The sequence below is a fragment of the Tamandua tetradactyla genome, chromosome 5, assembly GCF_023851605.1.
Source record: "Tamandua tetradactyla isolate mTamTet1 chromosome 5, mTamTet1.pri, whole genome shotgun sequence".
Classification (NCBI taxonomy): domain Eukaryota; kingdom Metazoa; phylum Chordata; class Mammalia; order Pilosa; family Myrmecophagidae; genus Tamandua; species Tamandua tetradactyla.
In genome coordinates, this window is record NC_135331.1 from 175,209,172 (window position 1) to 175,236,648 (window position 27,477).

Here is a 27,477-nt window from a genome sequence, read left to right on the forward strand (position 1 = left end):
AGACTCAACCTTTTCACAAACATGGGTGGGCTCACTCTCTTGGCCCAAGAAAATGTCTTCCGTCCAGCCCCAGCTTCCCTGCATCTGCACTCAAAGTGATTTTTCCTTTGATTTGTCCCTTCTCTACCCTTTTTAGTCTAGGCTGGCAATGGGCCCATTCATACAAATTATGCAAAAAAAATTTCAGTCTTGCATGTAGTTCACAGGGCTTCAAACTATCAAATAAAAAGAACTTTCCACAGATCCTTCTTGGATAACCTTATTTCCAATTCTAACTTCCATGGAAATTGCTGACTGGTTCCATGTCTAGTTAGACCTTCATATAGAGAACTATTCTCTGGAGACTCATTTTTGTAAAACTCAGAATATTCCAAACCATCAATTTCTGGTTTCTTTATGCCCAGGCATTCATTTCTAAGCTTATCAGTTTCCTCTCTCATTTCACTGTAAACTTTAAGGAGAAACCAAGCTGCACTTTTCACAGTTAGCTTGGAAATCTCCAGCTAAATATCAAAGTTCACCACTCTCAGTTTATGGACTCAATTTTGCCAAGTTCCCTGCACTTTAAAACAAGGATTGCCTCTCTTTCAGTTTCCAATAACACATTTATCATTTTCTCTAAAGCCTCATCAAAGTACTTCTAACATCAATATCTTCAAAGCAAACTAGGCCTTTTTTTATCAAGCACTGTATTAGTTTGTTAAACTGTCAGAATGCCAGATACCAGAAATGGAATGGCTTTTAAAAAGGGAATTTAATATGTTGCAAGTTCTAAGCCTATAAAAATGTCCAAACTATGGCATCTATGGAAAGATACTTTAATTCAAGGAAGGTCAATGGGTCTAGAACACCTCTGTTCAGCTGGGAAGGAAAATGCTGGCATCTGTTGGTCCCCTGATCCCTGGCTCTGCTGCTTTCAGCCTCTGTTTTCTGTGGGGGGTTCTCACTTGGCATCTGTGGGCCTTCACTTAGCTCCTCTAGGATACAACTCTGGGTTCTGGCTTGTTCAGGATCTCATAGGAAGGCACACGGCCACATCTGCTGGTCCCCACGTTTCCAAACATCCAGATCTCACATCTGCTCTGTCAGCTCTGAAGCTACTGCCCTCCAAGCATATGCATCAGCTCTGTGCTTTCTCCAAAATGTTTCCCCTTTTAAAGGACTCTAGTAAACGAATCAAGACCCATCTTGAATGGGTGCAGTCACCTCTCATCTAATTAAAAGGTCACACCCACAATGGGGCATGCCACTCCTCCACGGAGAAAATCTAATCAAAAGTCTCCACCCTGCGATGATGAATCAGGATTAAAAGAAACAACTGCCCCCACAAGATTGAATCAGGATTAAAATATGGCTTTTCTGGGACACATAATATGTTCAAACCAGCACAACCACCTTCCACAATTGTTTCAGCTTCTACCCATAACCCAATTCCAAAGTCATTCCCACGTTTTTGGTATTTGCAATAGCAGCACCCCACTCTTGGTACCAAAATCTGTTTTAATTTCTCAGGCTGCAAGCAAATACTGTGAAATGGGTTGCCTTAAACAATGGAAATTTATTAGTTTATTATTTTGCAGCTAAAAGAAAGTCCAAGTCAAGGCATCATCAAGGTGATGCTTTGTGCCCAAAGACTATAATGATCTGGAGCTGGTCACCAGCAATCCTTGGCTCCTCTGTCACACAGCAAGGCACATAGTGGCATCTCCTGTCTGTCCATTCTCTTCTGTGTTCCATTGATTTCCAGTCTCTTCTTTTTATGGCTCTCTCTCTCTCTCTCTCTTGAATTTCATTCTGCTTATAAAGGACTCCAGTAATAGCATTAAGACCCATTGCAACTGGGCTAGGCCACACCCTAACGAAGTAACCTCATCAAAAAGTCCTTCTTATCGTGGGTTCACACCCACAGGAATGGATTAAGTCCAAGAACATGCTTTTCTGGGGTACATACGCTTCAGACCACCACAGCATGTCCCCGTATTTATATATTTTGCAGTTTGTATTTACATTTTCTATTTCTCTGTTTACCTGTTTAGTAGCAGTCTCCCCCGCTAGAAAATGTTTCCATTAAGGCAGGGACCTCATGTGCCCTCTCTTCTTCCATGTCCCAAGGGCTTAGCATGTAATAGATGATCAGTCAATAATTATTATCTTTTCTCATTGGAAATCACAGAGGCAAGAAAATGGGGGGGGGGGGGTGACATAGAGTGCTGAAAGCAAAAAAATTGCCAACCAAGAATTGATTGCTTGGGAACAGCTGAGATAGGAAAGTTTATGTTGTTTATATGTTCCCACAATTAAAAAAATAAAGATAGAAAGCGCAAATAAAGAGACAATGACAATTAAATGCGATACATGATCCTGGATGAGATCTAACAAGGGAGGAGAAAAAGTCTCAAAAGGACATTATTGGGATGTATGAAAAAATTAGAATATAGACTATAAGTTTTATATCAATGTTAAATTTCTTAGACTTGAAAACTGCACTTAAAGTGGTTACACACATAAATATCTTTGTTCTTAGAAATGTACATGGCAGTAATAAGCGTTTGAGGAAATATAATAAATGATACTTATTAATAAATAAATTTATTAATTTATTAATAAATTAATTCACTCCAGAAAGTGAATTAATAAATAGGTAGATAGAAGTTAAATGGATTATGTTAGATAGATAGATGATACATAGATGGATGGATAGATAGAGAAATGTTACAAAATGTTAAAATTGGTAGATCAAGATACGGGGGGTGTTGGAGTTCTCTGTATAGGATTCATATTATTTTTGTAATATTCTATAAGTTTTAAGGTATCTCAAAATAAAAAGTTAAAGAAAAAAATGTCATGGCCAAGAAGTGATTTGTTGTTGACTTTGACCCTATTCAGAGTCCTAAAACTGGATATCTTTACATCCTAAAAAGTCTTTTATTATTTTTGAAAGTTTATTAGAGGTATTTATCTGAAGCTAACTAAAATATTTATTTTAGGAATAAATAAATCTTATCCTATCTTATTATAGGATAATAAGACTCATTTTGCTTTTAGATTAATGAAAAGAAACATTGAAAAACATAATAGCGATTAAGGAATAAGCATTAATGTTTACAAAAGAAACCTGAATAGTCCAATATCAAATAAGAAGGCCAAGTGTGCTACTTACTTATCAAGTAAGGCTCTTGATTCTCATTCTAGGCTCATATTTCATTAATGTCTGCTTACCTTGGATCATTTAAATTATGATGTTCATAAAATAAAATAACCTGAGTCAGAGTCTTCCCTTTCTCATAATGCTGTATTCATGAGTCATCCTTTGCAAAATCCCAATAATTTGAATAAAATCCTAGCCTACGGGAGAAAAAAGAAAATCCCCAGTACCCAATAAGCATGTTTCAATTAAAAAGAATATGCAATAGGTTTATTTCTCTTTCTCCAAGATATAAAAATTTTAGTCATTATCAACAACATACTAATTCATACTTATGCATATATGGTTTTATATAGATACAAAATAAATTCTTGTGCAAAACTTTCCAAATTTAGAATTTTCCAGTGACTATGCCAAGTAACTGGGCAAAGTTTCAGGAATTTCCTATGAAGTGAGTGAGGCCTTTCTCTGTCTCTTGATAAGTAAGTAGCATACTTGGCCTTCTTATTTGATATTGGACTATTCAGGTTTCTGTTGTAAACATTAATGCTTATTCCTTAATTGCTATTACGTTTTTCAGTGCTTCTTTTCATTAATCTAAAAGCAAAATGAGTCTTATTATCCTGTTACTACTATTTAAAGTCAAGCTTAAATAAGTATTTTAGTTAGCTTCAGACAAATACCTCTAATAAACTTTCAAAAATAATAAAAGACTTTTTAGGGTATAAAGATATTTTTTAAGACATGGCATTTTAATAGTATCATAATCATGATATCTTAGAAATGTTTATGTTGAAAATCTGTAAATAATATAATGTACATAGCTGTGTATGACACTGCAAATTTACAGACTTGTGATCAGTGTTGTGGGCCTTGAAAGATGGAGTTGGCTATTTTGGAAATATTACCAATTTTCAAGCGCCCAGTGTTCTCTGGAGAATTATCAAAGAAACATGTTCAGTGTATAATAAAATCCTATTAGAAGGTGGTTTGTAATTCCCTGGTTAAGGTTAAACCACAGGTCATATCTTGTCCCCTATGTACATAATGATATATAATGCATTTGGCTCACTTTAGCACAACAGCCTATAATCTGTGTGTTATTCTCCTCTTGAGAAAGGAGCATTCATTACAACAGTATTGTTTACTGAGCATTTTTTTACAGACATTACATTGATTAATAGAAATTTCAGAATACTGAACTCTAAAAGGGTATATATGAATTGAGTTAAAAGTCCATTTTGGGCAGTGCGATCGTGGCTTAGTGGCAGAATTCTCAATTGCCATGCCAGAGACCTGGGTTCAATTCCCAGAGCCTGCCCATGCCAAAAAAAAAAACCTAGCTCTAAATGTATAGAATGGGAAAACCTTCTTATTATTTCCCACTTCGGCAGCCAGCTAAAGGTCCATTGCCAATTACAGGAGGTCAACTGCTGAAACTCCACTGCCTCGTTGGTGTTCAACTCAGTCAGAATTTTGTCTAATTACAAAACACTCATTTGTTGGTCCATCAGAAGCAACTCATACTTCAGAAGATTAAATCAGGCATTATTAATGCATCAGTTGAAGGAAACACACTAGTGATTGACTATTATCGCACAACAGTAGTCTATTTGCATTTATTTCAATGGTCTTGAGACTTACCTTCTTTGCTTCACTAAGTCAACAAATATTTGTGGAGCTCCTACTATGTGTCAGGCACTAGACTAGTGCTTTGGGAATATGAAAATAAATAAAACAAGTATAATCTCTCCTATGCAAGCAAGGACATCATTGCAAACCAGAAGTGTAACCAACAAACACTGTCAATGTAAAGCAAGATACAGATCTAAATAAGACATAAATATCTTCAGAAGTCATGTCTCCCTCTTTGACTTCCATAGGAACTTTCCTCACTTATAATTTATTCAATACATAATCATTGATTATCATATACCATGTATCAGGCATGGTACTAGCTATTGTGGATATAGTGACGAACAAGAGGTACAGTCTGTAATCTATACAGAATGTATAAGCTAGTGGAGGAGACAATATTAAACAAATGCTACCGATATATACAATCAATAACTTTCAGGCTAAGACCTGAGGGAGAAGTTCAAAGTGCTTTAAGAGTATACTGTACTATATTATACACAAGAGTCTTTGGATTTATACTTGTTTGTTGTTTGCATCATCCACAAAGCTTGGAATAGTAAAATATAAATATCAGATTCTTAAATGGATAGTTGTTAAGTGACTAAGCCCTAGATTTGGGAACAGTGTCAGAAAACATTAGCTTTTAAGAGTGAAAATAGTAATCAAAATTACTGGATATAGTATTTATTACTCCTGTTCAAGGATATTTCCAGTGTTACTATCCCAAGCATGTAGCAGGATTGTATTTTCCTATTCCTTTGAAGAGACAAACATTAGTCTATGACTTACTTTGGCCAATAAATGTGATTGGAACTGATGTGTATCATTTCCAGGTGAAACCTTTAAGAGAAAGTATGCAATTACATGTGTTCCCTTCCTCTATCATGATGACAATGTTCCAGATGAGGGATGCACTATTGGTCTCATCCCCGGCTGAGCAAAACATGGAGCAGAACCAACAGGAGCATGTAACCTAATCAAGAAATGACCTTTATTGTTTTAGGTCTCAGAAATCCTAAGAGCTGTTTCTTATAGGGGCATAGCCTAGACCTGAGACGCTCAGTCAGGGCACATGTGGCATGGCATTTGATGATGACCTTGTTGGCATCTTAACCTCAAATAGCAGAGATGGCTGGAAAGAACTATGTAGGCTGAAGTTATAAAAAATAAGAGAAGTATTTACAATAATAATCTTGAACTTAAAGTAAGACATGATTCAGAAGTTAAATTGTTAAAATGACTTCTACCACCTTGTTGTAATACCATATGAAGCAGAATATTTTATAATGTTTCTGAGTGGTGTATCTTTTAACAATTAGTGAATTTATTTTTGACATTTGTAAAATATTACCATTATGAACATTTTGAGAATAGTCCCAATATGCTGTGTATCATTTGCATATTTTATGAGAAATAAACTTCTCTATTAACTTAAGTAACATTTAATTTAAAATATTAAGTTAATTTTATTATTCTTAAAATCCTGTTTTCTTCCAGCTACAAATACTTCTAATATTATTTTAAGAATACAAGAATGGAGCAAGAATTTGTGTCATTGAAATTTCATTTGCAATAAACTTGAAGAGAAATATCTATTCTTATCAGCAATAGATTTCTATAGTTATTTTAAAGTCATGACAAATGTCCCCACTACACTGGCCAATTTCAGTGGAGGAAAATCACAGTCAATGATTTACAAAACTTTCACTGGAAACAGAGATGTACTGAATGTAACAGGTAAAAAAAATACATCGATAGAAAACAACAATAAAAAATAAATCTAGCAGAAATCATTGTTGAAAGCATTAAAAAACAAAAACAGTAAACTTAATAAAGATGAAAGGTGAGCAGCAGATAACTGATCACCATTTTAAAATTGTTCCAAGAAGACAGTACAGTACATAGCTTATTTTCTTTTGTGCATAACATTATGTAGGAAACAATATTTCAGTTCATTCAATAATATTTATACTGTGCTTTTCCATTTAAATGTGTTCATAAATATTAATCAATTCCCACAACAGCACTGTAAAATAGCTAAGAATTATCCAGAGTTGACAGACTGAGAGCTTAAAATGATGCTTGGCTTTAATGCCAAGGACTGCTGAGGGAATTAATAAGAGAGCTGACACCAGAGCCCCAAATCCTGGTTCCTGGTTGCTGCTCGGGGGAAGGAAGCTGTCAGAGACCTTTCTTGTCTTGTCCACTGACTCCTGTCCTCCAAACTGGCACAATGCAGCTGAGAGTACATGGTCCTCCATTAGTCCCTGCATTTGGTCAGCAGTGCTACTGCAGACCCTTCTTCTATCCAAGTGACTGCTGTTTCATGGTTTGGTATCTCGCCTCTCCTTAGAAAATATTACGATTTGTAAATCCACAATTCAGAGGCCTGCTTCAAGCTCTCTATGACCTTGGCTCCCCAGCAGCAGTAAGTCCCTATTGAAATACATATACAATATTGTATGTATTTTCTACAGCCAGATCAATTACTCAGATGTAGAAGCAGAGCATGAAGAAAGTGGAGTTTAACCTGTGTATCAGCTAGCTATTACTACATAACAAACAACCCTAAAATTCAGCAGCTTAGAACAATATTTATTACTGTCCACAAGTCTGTGGTGAGCTGGGTAGTCCTGCTGATCTCACTGAGCAGGATCAACTGATCTGAGTGGCTGGGCTTACTCACGGCCTATGTCTTCACAGGCCAGCTGGGGATGGCTGGGTTAGGTTGGCCATACTCACACATCTGGCATTGGCTGACCATAGGCTGCGATGACTAAAGTGACTAGACTAATGTCTCCCATCATCCAGGAGATTAGCAGAGCCTTATTCACAGGGCACCGGTAGAATTCCCAGAGTATGGAAGTCTGTAAGGCCTCTTAAGGCCAGGCTCAGAACTGGCAAAGTATCACTTTCACAGTATGCTGTTGTAACCAAGAAGTTAGAAATTAACAAAAGATTATGTTTATTGAGTCACTATATAGATATTTCTTCTTACTTTCTAGTATATTAAGATAGCCAGAAGGAAATACCTGAAATTACTGAACTGTAACCCAGATACCTTGATCTCTGAAAATGATTTTATAAGTATGTAACCTTTATCTGGTGATTGTGAAAGCCTCATGACTGGCCCCACTTGTACCTTCTAATCTTGGTTTTCAACTTTAGAGTCTTATGATAACAAAAGACAGTCTCCAATGATTATTAATGAAGGAACTTTACTCAGCCCAGAGCTAACCCACCACAACGCCAAAACCATCTTAGTTGAGACGCTGGATTTAACCAAAATTGAACCACTTGACATGCTCAGTAGCTTAAACTTTAAGCTATAAGTGGCCTATATGTCGCATAATCATATTAAGGCTGCCATTTTCTTATATATGTTCTGTGACTAACAGCATAATCAATCTGTGCATGCTCAATAATTAGATCATCTCTAACTTTTTCATCTCAAGTTGCTATACTGGAAACTATAAAACTATCAGAGTTTCTACAGTTCGGGGAGACAGATTTTTATGCTGAGAGATCATATGGTCTCCTGCTTCACACTTAGCAATAAATTCTTTCTCTCTGAAACCCCAATGTCTTAGGAATTGGTCATTTGAATACATCCCACAGAGAACCTTCCCACTTGATTGGTAACACTATTAGCCAAAGCAAGTAACAGATCTAGAAAAGATTCAAGGGGTGGAGAAATAGATTCTACCCCTTGATGGGTAGAGCTTGTAGAGTCATATTGCAAGGGGCACAAATACAGGAAAAGAAAGCATAATAGCCAGTTTTGAAATCTACCACAACGAGAGCTGTGGTTGTTCCTAAGAGTTTGAAGAGGTGAGAGAGGAAAAGGGGAGATAAGGATGTATCAATAAAGTGATTATAATGATTCTCTATGAATATTCAGTTCAGAAAAATAAAAGGGACAGTGAGAGACAGTGAAAAGATACACAAATACCTGGATTCTAGATTCCATGTACTCAAAGGAGTTTTTGAGTTGGATTCTTGAGTATGTGAGCTGCAAAAATATATTGGGATGGTAATAGAGTGTGATGCTTGCTTTGAAATTACGAAGGAGGTAAGAATGTATGGCCCAGGTAGTGTGGGTGACAAGATCAATGGAGAAGAGTTAAAGGAATTGAGAGACTAGGTTTTATAATAGACTCAATATAAAATAAGAAAGGGACAGGGAGGGAAAATTATAACTCAGGAGTTAATATCTTCAAGGAATGGGAAGTAAGTATGCTAGTTAACTTGGGTGGGATGGGATGGGGTAGAGATAATGGACGAATGAATGCTATGCATTGTTTGAAGAAATGCTTTCATTTATGTGAAAAGTATAAATATATAAACATACTACATTGGCATTATGTGAAAAGTATAAATATATAAACATACTATAAACCCATTCAAATGTTATCAGCAGTTACTCCAAGAGGACTCATGATGAGTTGAGTAGTGAAAGGGATTTTCACTTTCATTCTATTTGCTTCTTTGTTCTTTCGTAACACACAACTATCATGTATAACTAACTTTATTCTAAAAAAATAACAATTCAAATAGAAAAAAAAGCAAGAACGGTCATGCAGATCTGAGTTTGAATTTCATCTGCAAAATAGTATGTTCTGACCTACTTCCCTGTGATGTGGTGATGATGAAGTGAGCTCATTATCTAATGTTCTTAAAACCTGGCACATGGAAGAAGCTCAGAAATGTTCACTATTTCTCCTCTCACTGATATGCCCCTCCCCATGCACGTGTGTGTGTGTGCATGTCACAAGGAGAGTGAGAGATGGGGATAGAGGACACACATGGACACAAAGATTCTGTAGACCTTAGGTACTTTCCTTGGAGTATTTCACATTTGGGAGTGAAAAGAAAGATAAGAGGAGAAAACAGACATGCTGATGCTTACCTGGCTAATTTTTGGAAGTGACGAAAAATAATAATGAATTGTGCACATTTTGGCACTTTCATTGTTAGCCTTAAGCAGCACTTATTCAATCATTATTAAGAATGGTCAAATGACATTTGAAAAGACAGCTTTAAAAACAAAAGTTGATTGCAGTGGGGAAAATATACTACTTTCCAAGGGTCACCAGTTGTGATGAAGAGAATTTTGTAGGTAATATTATCTCAATATAGGCACAATCTATTAATAGAAACTAGAGGAATTTTGTGAATCTCACACAAAATTACATCAACCTAAGTTCTTAAGGGAATAATTTTTCTTTGCGATAATCTATTTACAAGTAAATGTTGCTGGGTAAGCTTGTCCCTAAGTCCTCAAAATGTTAGCTTTTACCTTATAATTACCTGTACGACCTCTTAATGTAGGGATTAAAGATTCTACCAAGGATCAAATTAAAAATTTTTATCTAATGCACTTATACCAGTATTTGACGTAACTAAAAATGAAGGGTTATCAGAACACTGCCTGAAATTGTATTACTAAGAGATTAAAATCTTTATTATAAATATGACAAATGTTAATCCTAATTTATTGATTACAGAAAACATGGGATCTAGGGGCCAGTGAAATATAGTACCTCCTGCCTCCATGTAAAAACTGTCTTGTAGGCATTCAAAGCTTCAAAATGCATGAAGATGGAAATTATGAAATTGAAATTCATTCATTCATTCAATGGACATTATGTGCTAGATAGTAAGCTAAGCATTGAGATTCAAAGATGAACATAACAAACTGCTCAGTCTGAAATAACTTACAGCTAGTGGAGAAGGCTGGCACAAAAACAGATCATTATAAAACAATAAGGGAACAACAATATCTCCAAGTTGCTACAACTAGACAAAATATTTAATGTTATTTACAAGGGTAATATGGGAAGATAGCCTACATGGAAATGGGAATCGAGGAAGGAAGTGCAAAGTGAGCATTTTGAGCACAGCAGACAGTGTGTGTTGAAGAAGCCTTTCCAGGTAGCGTCTCCTCTCTAAGTTACCTAATATGCTTTACTGTAGTTATCAGACTAGCTGTCATCTTTCTGTCTACACATAAGTCCCTCCAGAGAAGGGACCATTTGTCCACTTTTGTATTCTGGTATCTTTCTTAGTTCCTGGTACACAGTAGGCTCTCAATAAACATTTGCTAATCTAAACTAAATAGCCAAGAGTTTACTACCATTAAAAAAAAAGAGCCTGATTTAACCAATGTGCCCAGAACATAATCAATTATCTGTGCCAAGATATTGTGATCAGCTCTGTCCTGCAGGCTTATGGGTGACCCAGAGCTTCGTGAGACCCAGGCTGCCCCAATTAGCTGAGCTCAACTCCTAGAGGATAGAAGGTCGTCTTGGAAGCCAAAGCGCATTTGATTTTTAAGTTCTGGGTTTTCTGAAAGAAAAAATTTAATTTAAAAAATTTTCAAAGAGTTGGTTTCAGAATGGATGCAGAATATATGTTTTCTATAGGGTTGCTAGATTTAGCAAATCAAAACACAGGATGTTAATTTAATTTTGAATTTCAGATAAACAATGAATAATTTTGAAATATGTTTTTCCCATGCAATATTTGGAACTTCTAATTTAATTGGGCATCCCATATTTTATCTGACATTAGTCTCAGGGGGCTGGGATGAGAACATGACAGTGAACCATGTGTATGGGTCCCTGAGAAAGGAGCCCTATTCTCTGTCCCATTGCAAGGATAAAAATTCCTGCATGGAAAACAGCCAAAAAGCTTAGGGATTCAAAAGCAGTGAGAATTGGTCCCTGATTCTCACTTGGAATTCAGAGAGAAGACAGCTTCCCAGCGTGGCCTTATACAGTATAAGGCAGTCACAACTGGAAGCTTGGTCACTTCCAGACACAGGACAGTCTAAATAACCACCCCACCCTCCTCCACCAAGACACATGCACTACTTCTCTGAGGTTCCAAAGTTGAAGTTTTCCTGTGACTGCTCAAGATTGATACAGGCTCCAGCTGCGAGTGAAGCGGCAGATCTGATGTGATTTCATGGTTTGGCCACAACCAAACTTTTCTCTGAAGACTCATGGTTTGGCCACAACCAAACTTTTCTCTGAAGACACTGAACCAGAGACAGGTGTTTCAGAGTGAATGCAGCAAGGATGATTACTGACAGTGGGGCCAGATGCCACCAACAAAAGATTAAAGGGCTTTTCTAGCTAGAGAAAAGCATATGTATGGACATCATCAACCAAGGCCCAGAAACCTCTCTCCAGGCTCCTTGACAATATTTTAGCCCTTCTGCAATTTAGAACCCCTTTCCAATGACGGCCAAAGGCAAAGGAAAGTATCCTGAACTGTTAATAACAGAGATATTGAGTGTAACCTGGAACTGAGCTTTCCTGGAGTTTATCCATATTTTTTTTCAACTTTACTGCTGGTAAATCAATATTCCCCTTAAAGTCGGTAGTTTGAACCTAAAAGCAAAACTTAACGTGTCCTAATTAAATTCAACCCACTGCGCCATTATTCGAGATTTTTTTTTTAATCACAATTCGGTCATTTAATATTTAGATCTCCCTCCAAGAGGTTCCTATTTCATCTTTTAAATATTTGGTTCTTTATCCACAAGCAACCCTGAAACCTTAGTACTAAGTTTCCTACCAAGGATATCATCCTATCATATCCTCCCTCTCCACTGTTAAAAATAAATACACACACACACAAATACAGAGAAATTTCTAAGTGGAGAGAGAAGAAACGGAAGGTAGAAACAAAATATCCATTTTATTAAGAAAGCTAGGGACATTAAGATTACTAAAGAAATCAAACGAAAAATATTCCTAGTGCAGAACTACTGCCATCTTAAGGCCACAGCCAGTATTACAAATCAGATTTGGTTCCATTTAGCTCAGTGGTTAATACTTAGCTGTCATCAAGATTAATTTCTATGTGTTTGCGTATTTTCTCATTTAAAAAAATACTAAATAAACACTATTGTTCTCATTAAATGAATTATGAGGACCAGAAAAGTCATGTGTGTTGGCTTAGGTTGCAATATTTAATTTGGAGTATTCAGAAAACTATATTTTAAACTAATGAAAGAATTAATAGGCCATTTCCTCCTCCCCAAAATAACAGTTTTGTAAATACCATTTACAATATAGACCTAAATACAGTAGCAAAAACCCACAAAAGATTCTGTAGTGAGTAATTTTGGAGTCTAACACTTACGCTAGCTGATTATTTAGAATAACAAATAGCAAAATTAAGTAAAGATGCATCTAAGGTTAAAGTTACTAAATTATAGCAATTTATTAATGATACATTATATTGACAAATTCAAGTTCAGAAAATAGCAACAAATATCATAATTTCTTATTTCTGAGTATTTCTAAATTTCCATAACTTCCTAGTTCTAAAAAAATTCTGATTCATAGAATATTAATACAGATTTTAATTTCACAGCATGGAATTAACTTTACACCTAAGAGAAACCTGAATTTAAAAAGCCAATAAATAATAATTTAAGCCAAAATTTACATCATTTAGGGATCTTTCAAATGGAAAATATTTGCCACGTTTGACACAACACTGATTAGAGTAAAATGTCAATACTGACATTTAATACATGGCTTAAAGAAACAGAAATTAATTGGTATCAGAGTAGAACATTGAATTGAATCGGGTTGATCATAGAAGAGGTGTGGTATTTTATCAGTAAGTGCGGTCAAAATTTAATATGTGGAAACCTGAAAATATCTTTATTTGAAAATAAGCCTCATGAAACAAAGTGAATATTTGTATTTAAGCTCAGGGTATAGAGAATGTGGGAGGAGTGAGCACCATTCCAGGAGTTAGCCTGAGATTTGAAGTGATAGCCAGAAAATGTGAGTGGGGCTCTAGGAGGAGGATTTTTGATTTGCAAAATTCTCCCCAGTGTGTCAATGTTGTGGCCTCTCCAGCACAGAGCTCTTTGGGTGGCTGTGACAAGCATAACAGACATAAGAGCAAATAGATATCACTGTTGATGAGCATGTCCAGATATAATGACCAGTCTAATCACAGGGCAACCTGGACTGGATTAAGGTCTTTTTCTTTCTTTAAGAAAGCCCCAGGGTTCCCCTGCAAATTACCTCCTTTGTCTACAGGTCAGCATAGACGAGGGGGATTCAGGGGATTTTGTAAAGATCAGTTTTGGCTGTTCATCAGAAAACAATCATTCTATGCTCTTCTCTCATTCGATGAATGCACGCATACATTTACATTACTAAGGGAACTCCTTAAAGAGCTTTGTCATAAAACAAAATACACACTTCAATACCTAGTCTATCGGAAGTTTGGAAGTGTGACCTTGGTGGGCACTCTGCTTTGGTGGGACCAGCAGAGGGGAGGTCAATGCTCTAAGGACAACAGTTTCATAAAAGAGAAATGGGTACAGGCTATGAAACAATCCAGCCTTTTCTCTTTTGGTGTGCAGACATTTAACACGTGCTTGTTGGACTCATCATTAAACCTACTTGAGAATTCTTTCCCATTCCTATTCCAGGGAGATTTGTCTGGGGGCTTTTAAGAGTTATAATGGAACAAGTTATCAATTTATTTAAATGGGTCCACTAGGTATAATAAGCATCCTATCTGATTGAACTATTTATTGCACGAAATTAATCCCTCAATTGGTCTATTAGCCTCACAAGGGTTAGTGTTTGTAAAGGTTAAATGTAACTCTCAATCGATTATATTTTCATTATGTCACGACCATTGATTTTTCACATCAAAGTGTTCCTTTAAATTTCAAACAGAAGCAGTAAGAAGAATTCTACTTCCTCTCAAAGTCCTAGCTCTTCTATTCTAAGGGTTCCCGGAGAAAATAAAATGCCCTGCGGCGTCCATTATACGTTTTCTCATGAATCTAAAACGATACTAACTATATACAATCCTTGAAAGTATTGAGAAACCAGTCACTCAAGTCATTTTGTGCTCTATAAAGCTTATTATTCACACTTCTTCAGTAGAATTCATATTCTACTTCAGTTTATTATTCATAAAGTTTTCTCTTAGTATGTCCTGTGGAAATTTTTATGGCCTTTCATGGAAAAAAAAAAAGTTCTTTACAATAAAAGTCATCCTCAAATAACACAATAACTAAAAACGGCTTTCTTAAACGATGTCATTTTGCAAAACGGTCCTTCACGGATGTCTGATAAAGGCATTTTCTAATACACCTCAGGGGGTGAAATGGTGAGAGGCGGCCCTGGAAAACGATGACGTAAAAAGATTTCGATTCAACCCACGGTTAGAGATCTCGTGGGAGAAAACTTTCCAAAGTCTAGGCTAACTGGGTCAGAGGGCCATGAGTGAAGAAAACGTCCTCCCACATGAGTCCACACCCACCAGGTAGGAGCCAGGTCTTAACTTTCCAAACTCTGGGCTGCGGCGGCGCCGTGAAGTCAAAGGGGAGTCCCGGTGTGGGGCCACTCTCGGCACAGGCTGCCTACCTACACGGTTTAGTTGCGCCCACCCCTCAAATAGTCCTACCGCGCCCCATTCCTGCAGCCGTGGCCTCGCCCCTGGTCACATCGCCCTCTGTCGGGACTCCAGCGCAGAGGCGTCTGAGCGGCGGGAGCCAGCAGAGGGCCGTCCCGCGGCGGACCGGGGCCCGAGGCGGCGAGAAGCGCGGGCAGCGTGGGGGAGGCGGCGCCGCGTCCCCGGGCAGCCCAAGCCCCGCCCCGCCGGGAGGCGCTCGCTCGTGCGCCCCCACCCCGCGCCGCGGACGCTCAGGACTTCTTCCCGGTCGCCTGCGCCGTCGTCAGGAGCTTCGACCTGTCTCCGGGCCGCCGCAGCCCGTCCGAGAGCGCGCCGGTGAGTGGCGCGGGTGGCCGGCGGCGTCCCGGCCTGAGTTTCCTCCCCGCACCTGCGGCCGCCCCCTCCTTTCTGGAAAACTCGGCCGCTCACTGGAGGCTGGGCGGAAGTGGGTAGTCCCCGGTTCCTGCTTATTTAGCCCAGCCTTGGGCCAAGTCGTTGAGCATAGGGCAGAGAAGAAAAGGGGGGGAAAGGAAGGACAAGTCGTGCAAGAACAGGTTCCTAGGGCAGGGGGAGCGAAATGGGCAAACGCCACAAATCAGTCTTTTTTAAAAACCAGCACACCACTGATAAACAGAGCAGATAGTTCCATTGACTTTGCTCTAAGCCAGGTGTGCGCTTTACATAGTTGATCAGGGCACTGGTTCCTTGCAGGCAGGACTCGTGATGTTTACTTTTTATTGTCGGTAGGGCTTTGTATGCTGGAGGGGCTCAATAAAATTTTGGTTGTATTTTTTTTAAATAATAAAATGAAAATCCATATCACGTAAACGTCAGTGGTTTTCTTGCCTTCAGGAATCCTGTAGGTGCCCCACCTGGCCCCAACCTAACCTGTAGGATTGGAATCTCTAGTTGTAGGGTTGGAATCTCTACCCACTGCACGTGGGTAGTTTTAAGAAGCTGCATCTGTGATTCTGGAGCACCACCAGGGTTGAGAACCATTCATATATAATATTGATTTAGTGTGGGTCTATTAGCAATTGACCTGAAATAGGATTGCATTTTATTGGAACTACCTGCACTGTGATTTGAATTCCCTTTCCAACTGAGAACAGCTCTATTTGAAAAGGAGCCCTTACTATGTTTTCACTCATCCCCTTACTTTGTCTTCACTCATCACGTGACATTCCAGCCAATCCCTAACTCTAGCCAACCCCTAACTCCAGAGGTACAGACCTTTCTATTTCTGTAGTGTTCCATGTTGTCTCCTCCCCCTGGGCCTTTGCACATGCCATTTTCTTGGCCTGTGTTCCCTAACCCCTGCTCTTCCTGCTTTACCCCATTAGCCAATTACTGTATCCTTAATGTGTCAATATAGATAGCACCACCTCAAGGACGTAAGCTGTTTTAGTTTGCTGCTACTCAAAGCAATACCATGAAATGGTTCAGCTTAAGCAACAGAATTTGTTCGTTTACAGTTAGAGTCCAGGCAAATGTCCAAATTAAGGCAATGCTTTCTTCCTGAAGACAGGCTGCTGGTAGTCCTTGCTCCTCTGTTAAATGGCAAAGCACATGACAGTATCAGCTGGTCTCTCACTTCTCTTGTGGGTTCCACTGATTTCAGCCCCTTGCTTTCATGGCTTTCTCTGTTGTATTCATTCGGTTTCTAAGGGATTCGAGTGAGAAGATTAAGTGAGAAGATTAAGACCTGTCCTGAATGAAGTGGGTCACACCTTAACTGAACTAACCTCATCAAAATGTCCTACTAACAATGGGTTTAAACCCACAGGAATGGATTAAATTTAAGAACCACTGCACAAGTCTCCCCATTGTCCTCCTCCACTCTCTACCATTAGCCACCTCCCCTGCCCTGTTAAACCCTCTTCCCTCTTGCAGTTTTCCATGCTGTCAAAGCCTCTTATGGGTTAACATCTATGGCAGCAGGGTCAGAGTGCCCAGTTTGTTTTCTTGGACAGTGGTCAGCTGACCCTAGACCACTATTCTGCCACAGTTTCAAATGCGTATGAGGCTGGTCTAAGAGCACCTCTGTCTCTATTCATTTTCTGTTTGGTAGACATCAGTTCTTTAAAAGTTGAACCAGCTCTTATTCAAATGTTTTACATGAAATCTAGGATTTTTTTTTTAAAGTAATCAAAACATCTGTCAACACTGGTCACTTGTTTGGACATGGTAGTTAGCAGAGTCTCATTTGTCCTTTTCCTCTATTGTTTTTCTTATGGTGGAAAAGTAAGAAATATTTCCTGTATCTAATAGAGGCTCCATGGTTCTTCATTTACCTGCCAGGTCCCCATTTTGCTTTGAGACTTCCAGACATGGGACCTTTCTAGCAAGGTTGGACCAAGGACAGATGCTACAATGATAGAATGGTCGACATGTTTCAGTCTTGGTGATGTGTTAAATAAATGTATACAGCTTTGTCGAGTCTTAATTATGATCTCCAAGTAGAATTTGGGAGTAAGAGTCATAATTGTCTTGAGCTGTATAATTTCATACTAACGGCATAATTTTGGAAATTTGTATTTGTATTTTGGAAATACGTGATAGCTCCCTGGGAATCTTGGAGAGTAATAAACTGCTTGTGAATGGAAAACTTCACAAAAAAGAATTGCAGAACTTCACAATTACAGATATTTCTTTCTTATCTGCTCCCATCAGTGATTCCACTAAGTTTTCAGGTTTGTCAAATTAGGAATGAATAATTTCATATTTAATGTATTTTATCTTCCCCTTAGATGTAGCTAATTTATAATAGCTTTGCTTAGTTCCTAGTCAAGAGAGTAAGGAATTGCTTGCTGTGAGTCCTGAGGAGTGGAATTTCTGGTAAATCTTTTTCTTTTTTTCTTTTAATATCCTCACATTCTCTTTGATTCTTAATTGTTGTTGATAAAATTTTAATGCTGAATCTTCTATGAAGGCAGAAGGTAGAATATGAATTTTGAAGCAAAGAGCAAAATGCCTTCTATACTACAAATTCTATGTCTAAGGAATTAAAGTCTTTCCTACTTGAAACATGTTTGACTTGCTTAATTAAAAATGAAAATAAGCTAAGAGCTTATGTAATTAATTTGGATATTTTTGGATAGCTTAAGTTTGTCATCATGAAGAATTTCAGAGGTTATTAAAAACTGCCTCTAAAGTTTATCTTTAAGGGAAAAGGTTTTTTATTATGCTTCAAACTAATAATAGCAAAAGAAGAGGAGATATTTTCAGGTTTTGAGTAAGTGTCTTAATTAGGACATCCAGGTTTTCTGTGCTTCAGATAAACATTCCAATGTCTAAGACTACTCACCACCTTCATGATGTAGGATTCTCAATTTCTGAGATTCCTTGGTTTTTTATTTTCTCATTTTAAAACAACAAAAACAAAAATTTTGTTAAGTTGCTTTAAATATTCAATTTAAATTAATAATAGTCTTAAATCACATGAAATTCATGGAGTAGTAATTAGTATAGAGCAATAATGTCCTTCCATTACATATCATTAGATGTTTGCTTAATCTTTTTGATTTATCCCTTTTATAAAAGAAACATTTTACTGTATGAAATTGCTGACTCTAAAATTTTACTATGAACCAAAATAAGTAATGCTTCTAAAGTAGCCCATCATTCTTGTATAAATCTCCTGATATTTGGTGGCCATTACGCCTCCTTGATTTATTATTCATAATAATGAATCTCTACCCATTTTTCTCCCCAAATCCCACAAGTCTTTTTAAGTAAATAACCTAATACTTAGTATTTAATGTTCTTTTAATGGTTTTCAGTAATGTGACTGGCACACAGGGTAAGTTCTTATCATTTGCCCTAAAATGAGGAAAATTCTAAAGAGTATGGGAAAGACTGGCTAAGAGCTTAACTTGAAGAATGTAAGTGTGTGCATGTGTGTTGTATGCATGGTGTGGGGATTTCTTATTTAATGAGAAAAACTGTAGATTTTTTTTTCTATAGTCCATAGTGTAACTGTGGTTCACTGTTTGTGTTGTGCAGTTTCATAAATTTTTTTTAAAAACTTTTATTCTAGTAACATATATACAAGATAAAATATCCTATTTTAACCATACTCAATGTATTAGTTAAGGTAGAAACAGACTCAACAGGAAATATTTGTAAATATAAAATTTATAAAAGTGTCTCACATAACTGTGGGAACGTAGAGTCCAAAATCTGTAAGGCAGGCTGTGAAGCTGACGATTCTGATGGAGGGTCTGGACTAACTCCACAGGAGAAGCTTGCTGGCTGAAGCAGGGAGAGAGCCTGTCTCTTCTGAATCATCCTTACAAGGCTTCTGTGATTAGGTTAAGCATCACACATTAAAGAAGACACTCCCCTTGGCTGGTTACAAATGGAATCAACTGTAGATATAGCCGACGTGATCATGATTTAATTTTATGAAATGTCCTTATTGCAACAGGCAGGCCAGCACTTGCCCAACCAGACAAACAGGTACCACTACCTGGCCAAGTTGACAAGTGAACCTGCCCATGGCACGCAAATGTATAATTCAGTAGTTAATTCATAATGTTGTGTTGTCGTCACCACCAATATTACTAAAACTTTCCAATCATCCCAAATAGAAACTCTGTACATTTTAAGCCTTAACTCCTGTTTTAGTTTGCACGCTACCTGGATGCAATATACCAGAAATGGAACAGCTTTTAAAAAGGGAATTTTTTTTTAAAAATTTAAAAAAATAAAAAAGAGTATTGAGCATCGGTAAAAAAAAGAATGAGGTGATCTACATGCCCTGATTTGGAATTATGTCAGGCATATTTTGGGGTGAAAATTTCAAGGTGCAATACTGTATGTCTATTATACTACCATTATAAAGTTATAAAAAATAGCTTTTACTATATTAAAAAAAGGAATTTATTAAGTAGCATGTTTATAGTTCTGATGCAATGAAAAATGTCCAAATTGAGGCAAGGCTATAAAAATGTCCAACTAAGGCATCTAGGGAAAGATTCCTTGGCTCAAGAAGGCCGATGACATTCAAGGTTCTCTTCAGCTGGAAAGGCACATGGCACATCTGCTAGCTTTCGCTCCAGGCTTCTTCAGTGTGTTCCCCAGGGGCGTTTTCTTTATGAATCTCCAAAGTTCTCTGGCTGTGTGGTCTTTGTAGGTTCTGTTGGGCTCTGAAGCTTTTTCCAAATGGTTCCCTCTTAAATGGCTCCAGCAAGCAACTCCACCTGGAAATTAGATGGAAACCATCTTATCAAAAGTTACCTCCCACATTTGGGTGGGTCACATCTCCATGTAAACAATAAAAACAATAAAAAAAATCCCACCCAGAAATATTAAATGACATGACTTTTCTGGGGTACATAATAGCTTCAAACCGGCACAACTCCCTATTCCCCATCCACACCCCATCCCCTGGTAACTATATTCTAGATTCCGACACTGAGTTTGCTTATTCTAATTACTTCATATCAGTGAGAGCATACAATATTTGTCCTTTTGTGTCTGGCTTATTTTTCACTCAACATGATGTCTTCAGGTTCTTACATGTTGTTACATATGTCAGGACCTCATTCCTTTTTACTGCTGAATAATGTTCTGTTTTGTGTATATATATATATATGTATACATATGCACACACACATTTTGCTTAAATCCATTTATCTGTAATGAACACCTGAGTTGCTTCTATCTTTTGGCAATTGTGAATAATCCTACTGTCATGGTTAGGGACAGGTGTCAACTTGGCCAAGTTGTGGTACCTGTTCATCTGATTGGGCAAGCGCTGGCCTGTCTGTTGCAATGAGGACATTTCATAGGATTAGGTCATGATCACGTCAGCTACATCCACAGCTGATTCCATTTGTAATCAGCCAAAGGGGAGTGTCTTCTGCAATTAGTGATGCTAAATCCAATCATGGGAAGCCTTTTAAGGAGGACTCAGAGGAGACAGGTTGCATTCCTGCTTTGGCTGGTGAGCCTCTCCTGTGGAGTTCATCCAGGCCATCCATTGGAGTCATCGGCTTCGCAGCCTGCCCTGTGGATTTTGGACTCTGCGTTCCTATGGTCACGTGAGACACTTTCATAAATTTTATATTTGCAAGTGTTCCCTGTTGATTCTGTTTCTCTAGAGAACCCTAACTAATACACCTACTATGAACGTAGGTGTGCAAATATCTCCTTGAGCGCCTGCTTTCAGTTCTTCTGGGTATGTACCTAGTACTGAGATTGCCAGATTATATGACAATTCTGTACTTAGTTTTCTGAAGAACCGCCAAACTGTCTTCCACAGTGGCTGCACCATTTTACATTGCCATCAGCAATGAGTGTTCTTATTTCTCCACATCCTCTCCAACATTCGTTATTATTTTTTTAATACTAGCCATTCTAGTGGGTGTGAAATGATATCTCATTGTGGTTTTGATTTGCATTTCCCTGATGGTTCGTGATGTTGAGCATCTTTTCATGTGCTTTTTGACCATGTGTATATCTTTTTTGAGAAATGTCTGTTCAAGTCTTTTGCCCATTTTTTAATTGGATTGTTTTTGTTTTTGTTGTTGAGTTGTAGGATTTCTTTATATATTCCAGTATTAAACTCTTATTAGATATGTGGTTTCCAAATATTTTTTCCCTTTGTGTATGTTGTTATTTTACTTTCTAATAAAGTCCTTCAAGGAACAAAATTTTTTAATTTTGATGAGATCCCACGTATCTATCTTTTCTTCAATTGCTTGTGCAACAAAGAAACCATTGCCTAACGTGGGATCCTGAAGATGCTTCCAGGAATTTTATAATTTTGCCTCTTCTCTTTAGGTCTTTGATCCACTTTGAGTTGATTTTGGTGTATAGTGTGAGATAGAGGTCCTCCTTCTTTTTGATTTTTTACAAGTGGAGATCCAGTTTTCCCAGCACCATTTGTCGAAGAGACTATTCTTTCCCAATTGAGTGGTCTTTTCTTTTTTCAAAAATCAGTTGACCATAAATGTGAGGGTTGATTTCGGAACTCTCAATCCAATTCCATTGGTCTATATGTTTGTCCTTGTGCCTATACTATGCTGTTTTCATTATGCTGCTCTGTAATAAGTTTCAAGAAGGGAAAGTATATGTTTTCCAACTTGGTTCTTCTTTTTCAAGATGGCTTTGCCTATTCAGGGCCCCTTATACTTCCATGTAAATTTGGTGATTGGCTTTTACATTTCTGAGAAGAAAGTTGTGGCATTTTTATTGGAATTGCATTCAATCAGTAAATCGTTTTGGGTAGAATTAACATCTTAACAATATTTAATCTTCCAATCCATGAACATGGACTATCCTTCAGTTTATTTAGGTTTCTTTGATTTCTTTTAGCAGCGTTTTGTAGTTTTCTGTGTATAAGTGGTTTTTGACACTTGTAGATTTTAACCGATGCATGTCCTTTTTTTCCCTTCCTTTTCCTTTGCATTTCAGAGTCCTCTTTTTAAAAGCTTAATGGTTTTACAAATGAAACATGCTGCCTGTGCTTTATGTTACAGTTTTCTTTAGATGCTTGTTTATGAGTGATGTTTGATTTTAGAATTCAGTTATTTTTATTTGTTTTACTTAATATATCATTTACCTGGTTGAGAAAGCCACTTTTTTTTAGCACTGTAGCTTTTAAAATATATAGATTATTTGGGGGGTGGCTGGATAAATATATGAACTGATCAGTTAATTACACTTTTCTGTTATAGTTGCAAGGGTTTGGCATTGGATTTGGAAAGTGGGAGCTTGATTAAACTTACAGATAATGGCATTGTGCTCAGGTAATAAAATTTAATTGTGAAAACTAAACTTTACTCTTTCCAAGACACTTTATTATTGGATAACTTACAACTCTTAAGATAACTGTGTTAAATATGATTATTAGTTTAGTCACTAATATGACAAGTTGTGTGCCTACATGACCATATATGAATTACTTGAGCTGTTTATATACAGATCTAAGAACAGTTAGGCTTAAAGGTCTAGCTCCTTTAAATTTATCTCATCAGAAATAACTATAGGGATTTCAGTAGAGTTTTTATACTATGTTCACCTCATTGCCACTACTACAAAGGAACCTGAGAATATATATTGTTTTAGCTGGAAATGTAGGTGCTTAGAATAAAACTGGGGTTCTTTTTTTAAGCATAATATTTATTCTTATATAATGAAATCAATAACCGTTTCATTTTTTTAAGTGAGCAAAAAAAACTCCCATATGATTATAGAAACACTTTAAAAGTCTGATAATCTCAGGCCTGGCATGCAAGATTGTATCTAATTTTTTGTGCATTCTAATATTAGGATTGGTATTGGAAATGTGTGTGGTCTCATTTTTATGGGTTCTCCCCATGATTTTTATACCACTGCCCCTTCTCACTAACAGAAATTTTGTTTGCCTGTAACTTCCATAGGGATTACCATACCTTGGCCCTGTTGAAGTGATGTATCAATTTGTCTTCCCTTTATTTACAGATGTTAGGTTTGCAGAAGGTCTACAGACATTATCTCAGTTTCCCAGCACTGCCATACTGAAGTACCACAAAGTGGATGGCTTAAAACAAAGAAATTGATTCCCCCACAATGCTGAAGGTTGGGTGGCTAAAATCCAGATGTCAGCAGTGCCAGCTCCCTCCAAAGTCTGTAGGGGACAGTCTGCTACGGCCCTCTCCTGGCTTCTGGGGGTGGCCGCAGATTTTCCTGTCCCTTGGGCTGTGGTGTAGCTCAACCTCTGCCTCGTCGTCCTGTGGCATCTCTTCCATGTCTCTGTCTCCCTTTCCCTACTTATTGGATGAAAGTCCCATCTTTCTTCGGTCTGACTTCATCCTAACTTGCTAGTTCCAAAAAAGGTCACATTCCAGGTGGGAGGGATTTGAACTTCAGCACGTCTCTGGGGCACAGCTGAACCCATCGGGAGCATGGTGGAGGAGGGCTGTTGTTTGACTGGCCCCTGTGGGCAAACTGGGGTTCTTTTAATTAAAAAAGAAGGGGAGAATGGCTGTTGGGTAGAGAATTGGCAGTCTCTGCACAACTCCCTTTCTTTTTCTTCCACCAATTAGCCACTGTCATGTAGGGTTCGTGTTGTGTTCCAGCTCCTCTGGTAGTGTCTCTAGACTGTTCTATCCCTCTCTCCTAGTCAGCAGCACCCACTGCCCACTCCTTTTCCTTCCAGCCTCTCTGGATGGGCCCACCTGTCTCAGATGTTGATAAGAACAGAACCAGCAATCCAGAAGCAGCTCCTGTCTTACAGCGGGCACCACAGAGGGAGCCCCCATTTTTGTCCAGTACTGAAAGTACAGCAAGTCAACGTGGACATCAGCTGTTTGATTTATCATTCATACTCGCCTGGCTAGAGTTGACTCTACACTGGCAACCCTCTTATAAAGTCTTGCTCTCTCCTTTGATACAGCATTCTGTTTTCACAAACTCCTTTCACACTCATCTCCAGACCTTGCCCTCATGCGGTTAACCAGAGAATGTGGTCCCACCCCTAGTACTTTTTGTAATTCATTTGCCTGTGATTATTCTCAGGACAGATACAACACAGTGTGGCGCTTTGACTGTGGCCTTTAACTCTACTGGATCAGATTCTTACACTGTACTTGGCTACCCTCACACATGAATAGGAGAGTGAAAAGCATCCCACTGTTCTGCTTTCTCTCATTGGTATATTCTTCTGTCTGTCACTGTTCTCAAACATCACCTCTTCCCCCTCCCGAGGTCTGAGCTGCACACTAACTTGCAGTTTCTCCTGAGTTCACTAGCTTATCTCGATGCTTTCCTTTCATCCTATATAGTAGATTCCCAGTCTGATCGTCTTTCCCACTAAACGTTCCTCCATCTTAACTTACAGCTTTCTAAAATTTTAGTTCTTAAAGAAAAGAATCTCATTTGTAATCCCCCCTTCCAGTTCCTCTTCCTATCTTATTTTCTTTTTTCCTTCATATTATTTTGCTACCACAATATAATACCAATAGAAGAATAATGATGCTCCCTATCATTATAATTCTTCATAAAAAACTATATAAAATATCAACTGTTGGGCAGGCCATAGTGGCTCAGCAGGCACAGTTCTCACCTGCCATGCCAGAGACCTGGTTTGATTCCCAGTGCCTTCCCATGCAAAAAAAATAAAGATCACCTGCTGAACTGTGGGTTGAGACTCTCCTCACCAGTCCCAATGATGCTTCAAGGGCAGAATTCTAATCAAACAGAATAATGTTCTCTTAACTTTTGTTCTATTTTGTCGAATTCCTGTTGCTGCTCTCAGTTTAGTTTCAGCTTATGTCAGGTCCTTGAGCGGGCAGGTCGCTCTGCTGACTCCAGCACCAGGTACTCGCAGTCGTGGCAGGACCTGTCCGTGCCTCCTTGCAGGCTTGTCTCAGCTCATACCGACTCTGGTGCCTGCTACTCTTTCCCCCTCACTGCCAGCAGGTTTCCCACCCAATCACGGAATTGTTTTCTAATTGTTCCAGCCATGTTAATCTTACTTTCATCATCAAATGACAGCTTCTCCAGGAAAGAGTGGTGTCTTATATTGCTTCTGTTTTCCCAGCACAACTCCCATGGGATTGATCTCTAGGGGTTGGTAGATTTAATGGAAGGGCGAGAGCTGTTAGTGGAAATGCCTGGTAAAATCCTGTACAGGAGAGTCACCCAATTGAAAACATTAAAAAAACCTTGGTTACTGCAGTGGTGATGAAGCAGTGCTAGAGGAAAGGGCTCTAGGGGGAGCCACTAAAAAATGATAGGCATCATCTTCCAAAGCCAGGGCAAGCCACAGCACGGAGATGCTGGACTCAGAGGAATCAGCAGAGGTGTGCGGAGTGGGAGTGCTTTGTGTTCGACAGTGGGATGGCTTGCCGCTCAGGTGTGGCTCAGGATAGCACACTGCCATTCAAAGTTCCTTTGCTTTGGACCTGAACCTGCTATGTGAGATGTGCAGAAAGCTCTCCTTTCCCTCCTGGGCAGGTTGCACAAGGGCGCAACCTTGGTTTTATAGGAGTGGATGCATTGTTTCCATCTGTGTCTTATTTCCCTTTGGCAGCTGATTCAGAATGCTGTTACCAGCTTTTCACGCTGTATTTAGGGTTAACTTGATACTCTTTTCACTTGCACTTGTTGTAGAGTAAAAGAGACTAGCAGAAATAATACATTCCTTAGGCATCCTGTATTCCTTTTCAATTTATGTGCACAACTCATACTTTTCTTCCTCTATCCCCCTTCCCCCCACTTTCATATTACCTGTCTCTGCTGTTTTATAGAATTTTCTGCCTTTCTACCATTTCTAATATCTTCTGCCTTTGCCTTTTATTGCCCTTTTTTAAAAAACGATTTTATGTATTTTTATTTTTTACCATCTGTTAAGAGCTGCTTCATGGATAAACATGAAATGATTTTTAAAAATTATTTTACAAACCATAAATGTGTGTTAATTATATGGAGTGGTTAAACCAGTATTATTAACAGACCTTATCGGAAGTCACAATTGTTAGTTTTTCAATTGTTTCAAATTGTTTCTGCCATTTTGCTGTTTTCCTATACTAAAATATTGAGATGCACCTTTTCTCCTTTAAAAAATGTAGTAACCTGAAAATAGTTTAAATTATTGCTAGCTACTTTGTGTTTGTTTTGTTTGTTACAGTTACCATCTGTATTAGGTTCCTAGGACTGCTGTGTCAAATTACCACCAAATGAGAGTGGCTTAAAACAACAAAAATTTATTCTCTTACAGTTCTGGGGTCTAGAAGTCCAAAATCAGATTATTGGCAGGGCCATGCTTCTCCGAAGCTTCTGGTGAGCATCCTTCTTTGCCTCCCCCAGTTTCTGGTGGCCTCAGACATTCCTTGGCTCTTTGCAGCATCATTCCAACCTCTGTTTCCATCTTCCCATGGCCTTCATCTCCCTGTGTCAGGATTTCCCTCCTCTTAAACAGACACCAGCCTTACTGGATTTTAGGGCCTGCCTAAAGCAGTTTGACCTCACTTTAATTAATTACATCTATAAAGACCCCATTTCCAGGTAAGGTCGCATTTACAGCTACTAGGGGTTGGGACGTGAACATGCTTTTCTGGGGGGGTGGGGCACAATTCAGCCCACATCCTCATCTTTCAGAGCTTTGTTTTGTTCTGTAGCAAGCTGAAAATATCAGGAAGTATGAGTGCTCTTGATAAAATAAGTTGATAGGAAAAACTGAGATTTCACCTTGGGTTTGGATGTAGAATATTTTCACACCTCAGGTGTAAAAAGCTAGTGGGAGTTAATTGGGTAGG

At 38.2% G+C, this 27,477-nt stretch overlaps 1 long non-coding RNA gene across 1 annotated transcript in view; it reads left to right on the forward strand.

Moving 5' to 3' along the window:
* Positions 1 to 15,532: 15,532 nt before the first annotated feature.
* The window catches only part of LOC143682889 (uncharacterized), a 133,793-nt gene continuing 121,848 nt past the window's right edge, over positions 15,533 to 27,477 (forward strand). Inside the window, exon 1 of the long non-coding RNA XR_013175348.1 lies at positions 15,533 to 15,565. This is a non-coding gene — a long non-coding RNA (uncharacterized LOC143682889). The remainder of the gene's footprint in view (positions 15,566 to 27,477) is intronic.